This window comes from Panthera leo, chromosome D1, assembly GCF_018350215.1.
Source record: "Panthera leo isolate Ple1 chromosome D1, P.leo_Ple1_pat1.1, whole genome shotgun sequence".
Taxonomy (NCBI): Eukaryota; Metazoa; Chordata; class Mammalia; order Carnivora; family Felidae; genus Panthera; species Panthera leo.
In genome coordinates, this window is record NC_056688.1 from 60,250,934 (window position 1) to 60,267,276 (window position 16,343).

General features: G+C 42.5%; 1 protein-coding gene across 6 annotated transcripts in view; it reads right to left on the reverse strand.

Annotated features, from left to right (window-relative positions):
* TRIM21 (tripartite motif containing 21) overlaps positions 1-16,343 on the reverse strand; it is a 146,099-nt gene that overhangs the window by 122,894 nt on the left and 6,862 nt on the right. For 2 of the 6 annotated variants that reach the window (XM_042904677.1, XM_042904674.1), the window contains exon 2: positions 7,160-7,512. The exons of the other annotated variants lie outside the window; for them this stretch is intronic. The gene's annotated coding sequence lies outside the window, so the exon portion shown is untranslated. The remainder of the gene's footprint in view (positions 1-7,159; positions 7,513-16,343) is intronic. 6 annotated transcript variants of the gene reach the window in all.

Here is a 16,343-nt window from a genome sequence, read left to right on the forward strand (position 1 = left end):
ACATTGACTTTACCTTCCAGATTAAGTATTAATTCAATATCTAGAAAAGGACTATAAAACACTTTGCTAGTTAAGTAGCTGCTGTTGAAAGTTACTAATGTGATTCTTAACCACAGTTTGTAGGCAGTTACTGTCCCTGCTTTGCACATGAGAAATGGATATTCCCAGAAGTGACAGAAGAATTGCCCAAGGTGACTCAGTTTATAGGAGGTAAAAAAAAAGAATTCAGCAGTTAAAAATTTGAGAGAGAGTGAGTGTTCATGAGTGAGCATGAGGGGCAGAGGGAGGGGGAGAGAATCTCAAGCTGGCTCCATACTTAGTGCTGAGCCAACAGGGGGATCTAGGCCTGATCCCATGACCCTGATATTATGACCTGAGCCAAAAATCAAGTGCAACACTCAACTGAGCCAGCCAGATGCCACATGGAATTCAGTGGTTTAGAATTCCAAAGCCTCTAGTCCTTATGACCCTCATTTTACTCAGCTGCGGAAAAGATGAAAAGCTTTTTTCCTCAAGGTCTGAATGGTTGCATATTTAATGTCTCTTACACAGCTGACACTATAGTCAGTCCCAACTACGAATGCACAGATCAGTTTCCCTTCAAAGGGTAGAACTGGATGCAACTCAAAGTTGGATTACAAACCCTTAACTATAACCAGGCAGGAAGATGTTGAGTCTATTGAGCTTTAGGTATACAACAAATGATCACAGACCTTAGTATGAAGGGAAGTAGTCAAGTGCAAATGAAAGATCACTATACAACAACCAGAATAAGTGACTTCTGATTCTGACTATTGGGATATCTAGAATGTGTTCATTTAGGGTTCTGATTATATTCACATTTCCCTGAAATCTCTAACTTTTAGCCTATTCTATCCCATCGTTACATCATGGTTCAGCTTTCCTGAACCTTAGGTCTGAGTTTGGGAAGAGTCAAATAGTCTTCATATAAAGGGAAAAACAATCATAAGCAAAGTCCTGTTTTGCTTACCCCCACCATGGTTGGGGACCAAGGGAAGGGGTTTGGAATTAATGTCAAGTATGTGTTCACCGGATCTCAGGGCCCTCTTTGTGGAGGAGTGTGGGAAAAGGCAAGGACAAGGACATGGCCTGGAGAAAAGGTCTGAAGCTTTAGCATTTAACTACCAGGTTAAAAATTGGAGAGAGGTGGGGCGCCTGGGTGGCTCAGTCGGTTAAGCTTCCGACTTCGGCTCAGGTCATGATCTCACGGTCCGTGAGTTCAAGCCCCGCGTCAGGCTCTGTGCTGACAGCTCAGATCTTGGAGCCTGCTTCCGATTCTGTGTCTCCTCTCTCTCTCTGACCCTCCCCCGTTCATGCTCTGTCTCTCTCTGTCTCAAAAATAAATAAACATTAAAAAAAAATTTAAAAATAATTGGAGAGAGGTTAGAAACCTTGTTATTCTCCTTTAGTGCATAGCATTTATATTTTCTGAGGGAGAATATGCTCAAGGGACTTAGGTATAAACTTGAACCCAATTTATGGCACTCTTCATTTGGAGTTCAGCCTAGCACATGAATTTGCTTTTAGCAGATTAGCTATGGAATATCAATCCCTCAACTCTTATGTATTTTAGTATTGTGAAACCTGGATGTAGCCAAGAGGCATTCGGTTTGCTACCTAAGCAGAAAAGACTAAGGGGTTTTATAGAGCATACAACAAAGCATGGAGATTGTTGTGGCAACCTTCAAATATGCCTCCCCCATCTCCTGTGGTATGAGTGTGGTTGACTGTCAGCCTTAGCTGCTGCCATCTAAAAATCCATCACCATGTTCCACTGAGGTCACATTTCCCACAAGCAGCTCCTAGCCAATAACTAGGCATTTTAGGGATGGAGGGTAGGCCCATTCCTGCAGGACAGAATACTTGTGACAGGTAACTATGGCTATGGGACTCCTCACTGTACTTCTAAAAGCTTCGGCAAGGCCAATGAAGTCTGAGACCTTTCCTTCCTTAACCTCTTTCAATACTTTACAGAGGTCAGACTGGCATTGTGAGCAGATAGCTTGCCCAGCATCTAGCTCCCTCTGCATTTCTCTCATAGGCATAGCTTCCAGTAAGTCTAATCCCATTTTGTGGTCTGCTTCTTAGAGGACCAAGAGTGGTCAGAGCAAGCAGAATGTAAAGTGGGCATCTGGCTTGCTAACTCCCTGGCAGAGGAGGATGATGCCACCTTACTTAGTGGGTAGGGCATAGGTAGTCCTTCACACAAGATGGTGACTCAATTGCTAAAGATTTCACTAGTGGGGAATTAAGAAGATATCCCAGTAGGGGGGAAACACTGTTGCAAATGTAAGGATACAAACATTTGAGAAATGTGGGGGAGGGTACAGTCTATAAAGTCATGGAATTTGTTTTTCTAAATTACACTGATGCCTTGCAGAAGGATGGTAAGATTGAGAGCTATTAACGAGCAGTTAATGGTTATGCGTGAGAGCCCGAGCATCTAACTTACAAAAATATTATCTGCTGCAATGATACAGCTAAGTGATAGGCCAAAGACCATTGTTAGAGGCATAGAGCACTCAGTGTTTGAATGCTCAGCCAGAGAAGGTCAGGGTTCTATTTTGGAAAACCTGGGACACTAAAACATGGCATGGGAACCTCTGGATGCCAACCTTTGGGTATAGTGGCCCTGTAGCTACTTCAAATGCTTGGACTTTGAGGTGACCCACATTTCCTTAGTAAGGGATGGCTTCTGTGAGGCAACAGGTGTTCCTCTCCAGAGCCATCCTCACTTCTCTTCCTGTCTACTGTGCTGATAACCAGGGTTAAAGTGCAGTATAACCTCCCTTTCTCGGGTAGACAGGGCCCAAGTTCTCAGAATTAGCTAGCACATACTGACATGAGTACCTGTGGGAATGGTTTGGGGAGTATTTGATCAGGAGCAATAGGATGTAAATATGTAAAATTAAGACTAGATGAAAAATTCAACCTGGAGGCACTTTCTTGGCATGTGGGATTTATTACCCTTGCGAACACCCTAGGAGATTGTGCAAACTCCCTGTTAGAGTGGCTCCTTTAAGCCTGAAAACAATGGCTAATGATAAGCAAAGTGAAAATGCTTAGGTTGTCCTGAAAGAAGGTCAAAATAAAGATGCAGGTAATCATATTGTAACAGATTGTTATGTAATGACAGAAGACCCATCAGAAAGTTATGTTCAGTTGAACACAAGACACAACATCCAAAACCATCATAACTGGTGATACAGGCACCAGTACCACTGAGAAGTTCAATGGTGGCTCTCACCAGGTCTGATGACAGCAAAGGTAGTTCTAGTTGTGGGCTCATGAAGATCAGTGGGGATAATGGAGAAATTGAGACCAAATGGAAGCATTTGACCACAAGTCAGAAGGCTGAAATTACTTTAAGAACTGGTAAAGTCAAAGGGGCTTGGCTCCAGGGGATTGTGGAGCTGTTTTAGTGTTTTGGGCCCCAAAGGCTGAAACAGGTGGGTAGTCAGCAAGGCTCTGGCTTACCATCTAGAAAGACAAAGTACAATGGATATAAGACTAGGGATGGTCATTGCAATAGTCAATCTCTTGCTCAGTTTCCAGACCTGTACTAATTTTCAAGATCTAGGACTCATTAACCCAAGAGGTACCTGGATCCCTAAGGGGAAGGACTCAAAAAACCTCAGTTCTATACCATGATTCCCTGAACTCTTCTCTAAAGAGAACTATGGTCATTTAGGCAATTTTACACTAGGAAGAGAATACCTAGACATTGAAGACTGATACTGATAAACTGAAAGAACAATCATGGTCCCTCTACTGGAGTTGGGGCTCTGCTCTAGGTAGTAGAATCCAGTCAGTAAGGGGTCTTAGAGAAAGTCCAGTTCTCAGTATGTCCTGATTTCATGAACTTACCCAGTGGTCACTTCTTCAGCCACTTAGTGACTGGTTACAACTATTAGAATTGGAATAACTACCATATGGCATACCTGGTCTGTGAGGGAAGAGATAGCACAGTGGGGAAGGCCAGATAGAAGTCTCCAAAATTTCTCTCCAAAGTTAAAAAATGCTACTCAGGTCCATGATAGAGAATTTAGCAACCGGGCAGATGTGATGTTTATTCCAGTTTCAAGAGGACTGAGAAGTTTCCATTCACATGGGATAGGCAATAGTACTCAGCTTCCCTCAGTGGCATGTTAACTCTTTTTTTTTTTTTTTTTAAATTTTTTTTAACGTTTATTTTGAGACAGAGAGAGACAGAGCATGAACAGGGGAGGGGCAGAGAGAGGGAGACACAGAATCTGAAACAGGCTCCAGGCTCTGAGCTGTCAGCACAGAGCCCGACGTGGGGCTCGAACTCACGGACCGTGAGATCATGACCTGAGCCGAAGTCGGATGCTTAACCAACCAAGCCACCCAGGCGCCCATGTTAACTCTTTATACCGTAATATAATCCTAAAAGGACTAGACCTCCCACAGAATATCGCAATAATCTACCAGTGACAGGTTGATTGGGCAAAATACACAAGAAGTGGACTGTGAAAGCCTTAGACACATATGTTCCAGAGGAAGAGACAAATACTGAGAGTAGTCAGTAGCCTAGCATTTCAGTGAAGGTTTCCAGGGGTCCAATGGTAAAGAAATGCTTCTAAAGTGAAGATCATCTTGCAAATTCTATACAAGGAGAAAACAATGCATGGTAGGCTACATTTGATTCTGGAGATAATGTATTCCTCACTTAGGAATTCTGTACCAGAGGACATGGAAGGCTTCCAGCTTTGAGTGGGCCCAGAGCAGGAAAAGGCTCTATTGCAGGTTCAGGCTGTGGTGCCAAACATCACTGCCACATAGGCCATAGGAACTAGTACACTCAAGTGTTAGAGGTATCAGTAATGGGGAAAGAAACAGCATGTAGCTTATGGAATTGTTATTACACATGCCCTAGTATTTAAGTTAGGCTGTGTCACTTACAGCAGAAAACTGTGTAACTTGGTAACTCCTGGCATTTTGTTAGACCCTGGTAGAGACAGAACATTTGACTACGGGACAACAAGTGATCACGCATCCAGAACTGCCCATTAGGAGTTGGATGTATCAGACCTAAGTCAAAATTAGACAGGTCCAGCAGCAGTGAGAGATGGAAATGGTTCATCCACGATCAAATCTAGGAAGATCAGAGGGCAGAAGCATGAGCAGGAATTCCAGAGTCAGGTCATCCAGAGCATTTGCAGTAGTTCTTCTCCTGCAGATCACATCAATGGCCACATGAAGCAGTCTGTTACACCAACAGGAAGAAAAAGCCAGAGACTGGTTTATGTTTTATGGGTTGGGAAGGCAGGACCTAAAATGGATGGCAGATGCATTATAGTTACATACAGAGGTGGCCTTGAGACTTTGAAAGAGTGGAGAATCAAAGTTTCCTAGTTGGCAGAATTTCACGTGGTACAACTGGTCATTCATGCTCTGTGAAAAGTAAAGTGGTCCAAGAGTCATCTCTAAGTCCTTGGGCAGGGGCCTACAAAGTAAGAGACAGGAGATTTAAGGTAAAGAGGTCTGAGAGAAGGATGGGGGTTGGGTTCAAGTTGAGGAGTTTTGTATCTGTGTAAAGCGTACACCAGAAAAGGCTCTGAACTAAGCCACTGAGGCAATTCTGCTGGTTGACATTCAGTGGTCATCTCAGAACTGGTGTGATGGGTTATTAGAGTAGCAGCAGTGACAGCAAAGGAGACTGTGTGGGCTCAACCAAGTAGATTCCTACTGAGCACGGAGTTCAATGCTGAAACCCAGACATAATACTATTATTCAAGGAGGCCCCTTGGCAAGTCAGCTACTTTGAAGGTTTGTACTGCCAGTGATATGTACTTATCCTGGGTGTGGATTTTCCTTTCTTGTCTACGAAAGCCTCAGCCAGCACTACTTTGAAGGCTTCCTGAATGACTTATGGGAAAGAGATCCCACATTACACAGTAACAGAAGAGTAGACATTCTTCACCATAGGATATGCAGCATAGGGATCATGACTATGGGATTCACTGGAAGCATTAACATTACTTCACTAACCAGAAGCAGTTAGACTCAATTCTGGGGCAGTCTTCTAAAAACACAGCTGAAAAGGCAGCTCAGAGGCAGCACTCCACACAAAAAAGTGGCCATCCTTTAGGATGCTGTATTTGCATTAAATTAGATCTCTATCTGGTGCTTGGTCCCCAATAGGATACAGGAGTCCAGGGACAAAGAGGTAGAATCAGGAATACGTTACAGTCTCAATCATCCACTAGGGGACTTTTGCTTCCTATCCCAGGAAATAGGGTCTCTGAATGGTTGGAAGTCCTGATCCTCAAAGGATACAGCAAGGGTTCTGTTGAACTACAAATTATAGCTGCCTTCAGGCTACTTAGGACTCCAGTGCTTAGGGACCAACAGGTAAGAGTTACTATCCTGGCAGGAGTAACTGACTTAATTGAAGAGGCAGTTGCTTTTACACAATGGATATGGGGGAGTTTGTAAATGAGAAGCAAGATGATCTATTTAGGCATTTTCTAGTGCCCATGCCCCATTATAAGCATAAGTGTACATGTGAAACAATCCCCAAATAGGAGTATGATTACCAAGGGTTCAACCTCCTCAGGAATGAAGAATTGGGTTGCTTCATCAGGTAGGCCACCAAGATTTAAAGTGGTTATAGCTATAAGATTCCTCAAGATTCAAGATTTCTTGAGGGTGAGAGGAATTCCAAATAGACAGTGGAAGGAAAAGAGTTAACAATTGTGGTTCTGATAGGAGTTTCAGACTGGGGTTGTAGTTCTACTGGCCTTCCTCTTCTAGTTTACCCACAGCAAAAGAGGCCCATGGGAACTATGGGGTTGCTGCTCCCAAAATATGAAGGACACCTGTACCATGCAATAAATTGTGGTGACCATGAAAATATGCTCCTCAGATCTGATTGCAGGAAGCATATGTGACTAAACAGCTTCTATCACACTGCTCAAGTCCACGGCCCTGCCTGGGTTCCACTTCCTGTGGGGTGGCTTCCAACCAGTGAATGAACATAGCACTAATAATGCAGACTTATTCTTGTGAGACAGTGGACTTTCCTTATGGGTGCCCTTTGGCTTAAGTATTCCTTGTGGCCTTGTCAAAACTTTTAGAAATGCACTGAAGTCTAAGACCTTCCTTCCCTTCTTACCTCCCTCCTGCACAGAGATCAGACCTGCATTGTAAGCTTATAGTTCTTCCAGCCTCAGGATTCCTTTGTATCTTCCTTCATGGGCATTTCCCACTGAACGAATCTCTGACACGTTTAATTCCTTCTTGACATCTGCTCTTCAGAGAGCCTATTCTAACACAATTACGGGGAGTGCCGCTGAAAAATGTTCAGTTCATGTTCACAAGTCAGTCCTGTCAGAAGGGGTAATACCGCTTATGGACATGAGGACTTTTATGAAGATGGACTTTCCGAAGACTTCTCAGATGTTTAAAGAATGAAAGCCACGTAGCCATTACAATCCTCAGCACACAGCTCAGCAAGTCTTCCTTACCCTAGAACAGAATTCATGGGGGGAAATTGTAGTACCAATATAAATCTGAAAGACCTAGCATCAGAAGTGTCCTATAGCAATTGAGTTCAAAGTGTAGTGTAAAGGTAGAGCTGCTCCCTTGATGTTACCATAGGCACTCACGATGAGGCTTTATGGGAAGGGAGACTATAATAGCTGAAGACTGATCTAGACTAATAGACTGATGTTGTTACAACCCGGTTTCCTCAATTTTTCTCTTTAGCAGTTTTTTTTAGTATTTTTGAGAAAGAGAGAGCGAGAGCAAGCACGAGCGAGCAGGGAAGGGGCAGAGAGAGAGGGAGACACAGAACCTGAAGTAGGCTCCAGGTTCTGAGCTTCCAGCACAGAGCCAGATGTGGGGCTCGAACTCACAAACTGAGATCATGACCTGAGCCGAAGTCGGACGCTTAACAGACAGCGACCCAGGTTCTCCCAGCAGTTTGTTTTTATGTTGAGTCTGGTTATGGGTAGAGAGTCTTTTTAGGTTTCCATTCTAAGCTACTTCTCTCTCCCAATTCTTGGACTCATGAGAATATAAGGGATACATTACCAACCACTTGGCCTTGTAAGAACAAGACTTCTGAACATCTCTGGGTTCTTAGAGTAAGCAGCAAAATATTTCTGGAGAAGCTTCAGCCACTTGGCTGAATGCTGATTGTGTGGACTGCTTCAGTTGTTAGTATCTCTTATGTGGAGGTCCCATTCTCTATCTGTTCCCTCAGGCTGTCCTCCCCTCAAGCTTTCTTGTAAGTCCACTCTTGGACTTTTTACCTGAAGGGACAGTCTCAGCCCCAAACAAAGGATTAATATTAAATCCTTTTTTTTTTTTTTTTTTTTTACCCATCCCTTGTGACAAGTGGTGGGACTTCTGTTTCATATACAATAAAAATGGCTTCTTATTCAGGCTATACCTCTATCCATGGAGTGGTATTGAAGGATTTGTGTTAAGGTTTTAGGGTGGTTGTAAGTAGATGTATACACAAGTGAAAATATTTTCGAAGTTCTGTAATACAGTATCACACCCAAGTACCTCCAACATAAAGTCCTAGGCAGGCCTATTAGAATCACAAGGATAATCATGAAAACTATTAAAGATTGAGCCCTGAGCATCTTTAATAGTCTTTTTGGGTGGGAGACCTATGGTTCTCTGAGATTAAGATGGTTGACAAGTATAACTGCTGCCTTCCTTCCCCAAGATCAGTCTCAAAAGGTACCCTATATAGGAAACTATAATAGAAATTCACACCCTGGGGAAGGTTGGAATGGGAAGGGACTGGAAAGTTTGTGGGGGTAGTAGCATTGGCCCGAGACAAAAGACAGACACCCAAGAACTACTATGAGACAATGCAATAGATAATGGACTATAAGAGCTTGGGTCTTGTTCCTCCCCTGCATTGCCTTGGAATAATCAGTGCCTAGTTAACACTTGTGTGGACTCCTTTGTCCTTAAAAGTCAAGTCACAGCTGCAGAAGAGCTCTGTGTAGGTGGCTTCATGGAGAAATAGGTAGGGCACAATTAACTTTAACAGCATCCCCACCCTCAGACATTCTCAAAACTGACAAGTTACCCAGGAGATTTCTCCTTTTAAACCCTTTCCATAGAGAACATGAAGTTTTAATTTTGGGGAGGAGGGGAAAGATTTACTATCTATATTTGGTGCCGTGGGCTCTTTGTTTTAGGATTAGTATACCTGCTCATTGGTGCTGGGAATCTGCAGTGCCATTTGCATTGTCTAATAGTCAATACTTCTAGAGAAGTCAACTCACAGGCCAGAAAGTGTTTGAGAAACAACTGTTCCAGAAGGCAAACAACCCGCTAATTTAAAGTCCACCAGAAGCAGATTAGAACAGATCAACCACTTCTAGAAGTGGTCCCACATTTGGATTAGTACGCTCAAGACAGAAACAGATTTTACCTGGCATAAGATTGACTTTATAGATGTATATGGGACAGGAAACAGCAGCTCACCATCCTCAGTCTCCCTGGGAAGTTCCCCCAACTGCAGCTTCTCAGACCTCTCATCCCTATAGCAGTGTGAAGGGTTAAGGATGATGCTAAAAGTGTTCTATTCTGCCTTGGTATAGATCATGGCACTGGTTTCCTATGGAAGTCTTGTTACTTCAGTTACACAGGCCCAAGACCTGGGTCCCAGACCCTTAAGTCCAGGTATAATCTCACAGACCAGCAGACTCAGTAAATAAGACAATCAGTTCTTTGTAAGCAGTCTCTTAACTCATTAAAGATAATGAAACAGGCCTTTCAGTAAGTTAAGTCTAGCTGGAAAAAAAAAAAAAAATCAGATGGAAGATAATTGGATGCCTACCTTATTCCATATACAAAAATAAACTCCAGGTTTATTAAGGACTTAGATGTGAAAGTAACTTTAATTCTTGGTAATGATATATGATTAAGTTTTAGGTCTTAGGATAGATGAAGTTTTAAAAACAAAGATTACTTCAAGGAAGTTAGGACGTTTGACTAAATTAGCAGAAAGTGCCTTAAATTGGGAGGTTACAGATGGGAAGACTCCTGATATATACAGAGGACTTATAAAAAGAACTACCAAGAAGAATTGCAAACCAAAAGAGGATGGACAAGATTATCAGTCTCAAACTTGAAAGCCACATCTTTTAGGGCAACCCAATGACTAAGCAGGGGGCGGGGAAACACCGTGGTCAATGTGGTCCAATTTAGGACAAAACTGAAAGGTCACTCTAGAAACAGCTCCTGGAGGAGTTGGTCAAAGCTACAGTTCGATTTTCATCCTAGCTTTTTGTCCCTGTCAACTTTTCACTTCCCTCCATGCAACACTCCTTAAATATTCTACACAACACTAACATTTGGTACTTGGAGAGGTTCAAGGAAATATATACTAAAAAGGTAACATGTCAGAATTGCAACATTTGGTAACATCGGGTAATGAAACCTTATCCCTGTTGTAGGTGAATCACAGCCCCTGGTAGCAGTCTGATCATTAAGACTTACTGATGTATTGGGAGGATATACTTGCTAAAAGTAATAGATTGACATAGGAGGCACTTGTGAAAGGTGTTCTATTAATTAATGTGTTCCATATCAAGCTAGGATGAAGACAACAGCAGAGCTACTCTATCTGTAGAAGAATCAGGATCAGGAGGTTAATGGCAGTTTACTTAATCAGTATTCATAATCCTTTGCCCTGTGTTTAAACTTGAAACATAGTTGATTGTCTTCTCTCCCGGGAGGGAAAAATTCAGAACTTTTAGGAAGAGTGCATGGTAATGACTCTACCAGTTCTCTCTCCCAAAGGGACCTACAGCCATTTATTCAGATACTTGCCACTGTAAAAAGGAGAACTATTTGAGAATGTTTGACACAAGTCCTAAGTAACCCTCATAACCAGAAACCCAAAGATTATGGCCCCCCAGTCAGGACAGGGAAGCATAGGAGAACTAGGTAACAAGTGGATTCCTGGCCAATAGCCAGTTTACAGAGGGTCCTCTGATTCTGGGATGCATCTTATGATCATTCACCTTACCTGAATGTATAGTCAGAATGGATATACGTATCTATTCATGAGTTTGGCCTAGGAATCAAGAGGTATAGTAGAGAAGGCTGAAGCAAGGCCTTTGGAACTTTCCTCTTTTTCTGAATAGGACAGTAAGTGAAGATACTTTGTACTTGAAGGGATGGAAGAACTTAGTGATGCTTTAAAATGACCTAAAGCATGGGGTCACCTGGGTGGCTCAGTCAGTTGAGCAGGTCATATTCTTGCAGTTTTTGAGTTTGAGCCCCACATGGATTTGCTGCTGTAAGTGAGGAACTTGCTTCAGATCTTCTGTCCCACCTCTGAGCCTCCCCTGCTTGTGTTCTCAAAAATAAACAGGACATTAAAAAAAAAAAAAAAAGCAACCTAAAGTCTGTGGAGGTGGAAGTCCCCATCACATCCCCATTTAATGCATAGTATGGCACCTGAAACAGCTAGCTCCTGGAGAATACTCCAAATGCATGTACTAGCCCCAACTAAGTGGTGTTGCCAGAGGTGTTCTCTGCTAGAGCACATTAACACGGTCATGTACATGGCACACCACCATTGATTTGGTGGATGCTTTTCTACAGGACAGGAGCTCAGATACAGTTTGCATTCACCTGAAATGAACACTGGGCACATTTGTAGTTTTGCCATAATATAGCTGAGATACCTGGAGCTGTGCTCTAATATTCTTTGATGATGAAAGTATTCTATACTCGGTATTCAGTTTAGTAGCCACTAACCACACATGGCTATTAAGCATTTGAAATGTAACTTGTTGGAGGCCTTAGGGTTACACACACACACACACACACACACACACACACACACACACACACACACTTCAGAGCATGGGAAATAAACACTAAGAAAATATCTAAGTGATTCATAGATCTACTTGGTATTTCAGGACAAGAGCTGGATGGCTGCTGCACTATCATCCCACGCAAGAGTAACCTTGAACAACAGTGGAGAGGGGTACATCCTCCCAACAGGTTTAGCTTCTGTCAGTACTCCTCGTTCTCCATTTTATATAAAAAGTGTTTTCACTTTGAGGTTTAAATACATAGGTGTATATACTAATGAGAAGTGGCAAATGGATTTACTGCTGGTCAGGCCTAGAAGGAGAAAAACTGAGGACAAGTTGGTATAAAGTAGAGATCTGTGGATGGGCATATGGGAGTAAGCTGAAGTATCTTTATAGAGAGTGCTAACATCCATCAGAAACCATCTACCAGAAGAACGTGCTAGTCCAATAGATACAATGGGAAGATCCTGCAAAATTAGTTTTGAGACTGGCACCTCATTCTACACCACTGTAGGCCAGAACTATGACGCCAGAAGTGTTAAGGTGGTTGCCAACTACCACATTAGACCTAAGGCCATGTTAAAAGCCCAAGACATTGCTATGGTGTCTCCAAACTTTGGGTCACAGAAGTCTATAGAAGATCCAGCTAGAAACCACAGGGGTGATAGCTTCTGTATCAATATGAAAAATCACAGCCTAATATACAGTTGCTATGTTAACCAGAAAAAGCATTTCACAAAGTTTAACACTAAAGAAAAAAAAAATCCTCAAGGTGGTTTTAGAGGGAACATACCTCTAACATAATAAAGGCTGTATAGGAAAAATGCACAGCTGACATTTTATTCAATGGCATAAAAGAGCTTTTCCTCTAAGATCTGGAAGACCAGAAGTCCACTCTTACATTCATTCAACATAGTACTTTCTCCAGTAAGGACAAATTTGGTGGGTAGGCAAGTAGAAGAATACTCCATTTTCTGAGACAGAAGTTTAGCTACTTACATTTTCTTAAATATGATAGACAGCTTAAATTTATGCCGTTTAGTCACCCTGTATATATTATCCGAATACTGGGTTTGTTCTTTGGTTTCCAGCCCTTGATCCTCCTTCGGCCTTGTAGATTGACTTAAAGGAACCAAGTTCAAGCACCTATAATGGGGAGGAGTATTCCTGCCTCTGTCAAGGAGATTTATCCAACAGAGGCTTCCACATTAGGGACACACTGCCCCTGAAGTAGTTCAGCCCAAGACTGACAGGATGTAGCTAGTATCTCCTGTACTCTGGTACTCCAAGGTAGAAAAAGATTAGGATTTCTACAGCATCTTTGTCACAGGTAAAGGCATAGGAAGTGATGGAATGGGGGTTGAATGATAAACATTGCCTGGAGACAGATGACCACATTACTGCTAGAGGCAAGTAGGCATCTTCTGGAAGATTCTGGGATTTATGAACTTTAGGAGATTGAGACAAACCATAAGGATGTAAATGTAATTTTATAATTCTAAGTTACGATAGAGGACAGCACTTGTTAGACTAGGAAATTTCTGGGGACAAACCTAGGATAATCATGAAATATAGTCAGTATGTATTAAGTGTTTTGATAAGTTCATGGGGGATTGAAGCTAAAATAGAAGAAGAGAAATTGCCCTTAACTTCCAGGGCAAGGGAGTCTGGAGGAAAAGGAAAAGGATTTCATAGGGTCAGAAGCCCTGCTTCTTCAAACCTTAGACTGAATAGGCAGCTATACCCTCCCAGGGCTTTGAGTCCCAGATGAAAGTAAGAGCCTATAAACCAATACAGGTGTTGTAGGGATTGGCAGATGGAATACTTTTTGCTAACAGCTTAGTTTTTATCACCAGGCCAGGATTGCATTTTCAGTTTACCCATTAAAAAAAAAAAAAAGTTTCATGTGATCTAGAAGTAAATAGGAAGGTATGGGACTCAGTTTCTAGAGCTATGCACAGGTAGGAAGCATTATGTTAGTTGCTCCAAGTTTATGGATTTGAGAGTCTTTTAGGAACAAAGGGATCAAACCTCACTAGCCTGAATATGAAAAGTAACAATGATTGGGGTTTAGGAAGTAGTTGTAAGTCAGGTCAGAAAAATCAGTATGCTATTACCCAGCTGCTCTCCTCCAGAGAGGACTATAATAGAGTTACAGTTGGTAATAGTTTCAATAGTTAAAAGGCAGAGCTTTGGACTGGACAGGAGAGCAGGAGAAAACCCCTGTTCCCTGTATTCTTCCTCCCATGAGGGTTTTGGTATTGTTTCCCCAGAAGTGAACGTTTTAGTCCTTCTTGGATTTATTCCTTCCCAGGAGGAAAAGGTTTGATTGTATATTAAAGCTGACACTCTACTTTGATCTGGTGGCTTGTGCCTGTTCAGTTGTTAATGACATCCCCAGGAATGGGAAGTTGTTTTTGGTTTTGAGAGGGCTGATACTATTCCCACTTTAGAGAAACAAGTTACTGTTTTTGCAGCATTAATGAAGTCTGCTCAACTACTGGACTTCAGGTGTTCCTTTTAGGTTATGGAGCACAGTGGGCTTGGAGTCGCAACGAGAAGCTGCTTTTCTCATTGCCAAGTACCAGGAATCACAGGATCCCAAGATTCCTAATCAAGGGCCATCACAGCCTGACACAGAAGACCTCATTTGAGTTACACTGGATCCAGATCAACTTGCCAAAGGAAGGTAACTGCAAAGGAGGACAGTCTAACCCTGCTTGGTTGATGGTCTTATTAGTAAGTGTTAAGAGGCATTTGTGAGCTGATGTATTTAGTGATGGATCTTTGTCCTGGAATTTGAGTCTGATGACTGAGGTCAACCCTCAAACTTTCTTTTTTTAAATAGCAGCATTCCAGCAGGGGAGAAGGGCAGAGGGAGAGAATCTTAAGCAGGCTTCATGCTCAGAATGGAGCCCGATGCTGGGCTTGATCCCATGACCCTGGGATCATGACCTAAGCTGAAATCAGGAGTCTGATGCTCAACCAACTGAGTCACCCAGGAAGACAACTTCTCTTGAATTCCAAGGAAAAATACTTGGGATATCTTGCTGCTAGAGGAGAACCCAGATGCGAAGGCTGAGAGCCAATTTGGGTGCATAATTCCTTAACCATTTTTTTCCTGGTCCAATTCACTTTAAATTTTAGTTAATGAGTTCAGTGCAGTTCTATAAGCTGGTCTGATTTTCCTGCTAAGTGGACTGTAGGACTGAGTTGCTTCCTGAGTGGAGAAAATCCTTGGGAACATAGGATTTTAAGCCTCCACTACTGTACCGAACTCCAGACTGCATAGCACAGCCCTTTCTCCAAGGGACAGAGTAGTTGAATCTCAGACCTTCCTGGACTGGAGTCCCAGCTAGAACTGTGTGCTGCCCAGGCTACCACAAACATGGCATAATCCTTGACCTGCTTCCACTCTATCTGGGAGATCTGGGAGATCTCTCATTTCTGGTCTTTTGGGGCCTGGCAGGGTTTGCGGGGGGGGGGGGGGGGGGGCGGTGGGAAGCCTCCTGCACTGGTTTTCACTTAGTGAGTGAATAGCCAGTTCACTATTGATCATACAAAGGTCAACATGTTCTCACAGTATAACGGTTGAGCAGGAGAAAGGACCTCATAAAGACATGGTTTAAGCAAAATTCCTCCAAGTGATAGCTGATAGAAGTCTTCCAGACTTAAGAAACTGGAAGTGTGAAGATGTGGAGGAAGGACAGAGCTTGGGATTTCCCAGGAAATAGGAGAAAGTTGGTGTGGATTAGAAGTACTGGGGTTCCCAAATGCTAGTTACATTCCTTTCTCCTATAGGTACTTAGACAATTAAGACCTGTGAGCCAAGTAAACCTTTTAGTGCCTGGTACAGTTATAGACTTCTGAAATTCTTTACATTTACTCCCTTAGTTTTCATAACCACCTTGTAGTAGTATTAGCCTGATGTTACAGGCAAGGAAGCACTGAGGACAAAAGTTAAGCAGTTTCAGAGGATGCCCAAGTCCTAAATAGTAGAGCCATAAATCAAGCCCAGGTAGTCTGACCTCAGAATGTAGGCTTTTAAACAAGTATACTATGTCGTCTTACCATAGAAATTAAAGTTTTGGTTTGACTGATTAAACTGGAGTATGGGACCAAGATCTAGAGAGATTCACTACCTGTCCACTTCTCAATCCAAGGTGAGTTTTTGATGGGCTGAGGAAATGCTAGCCTGCTTCATAAAGACACACAACCAGTCTTTCACCTATAGTCTACAGATGACCCCAGGATTAGAGACAATTAGAATGTGGACAAGTATTTGACTTTAACTCCATAAGCCAATAAATAGATCAATAAGCAACCTTTGGGGTGCTTCAGTTGTTTAAGGGTCCAACTCTTGGTTTCAGCTCAGGTCATGATCTCATGGTTTGTGGGTTCAAGCCCTGCATCGGGCTCTGTATGGGCAGTATGGAGCCTGCTTAGAATTCTTAAGATGACTCGAAGACTTAAAAAAAATTAGCATCCCTTTTG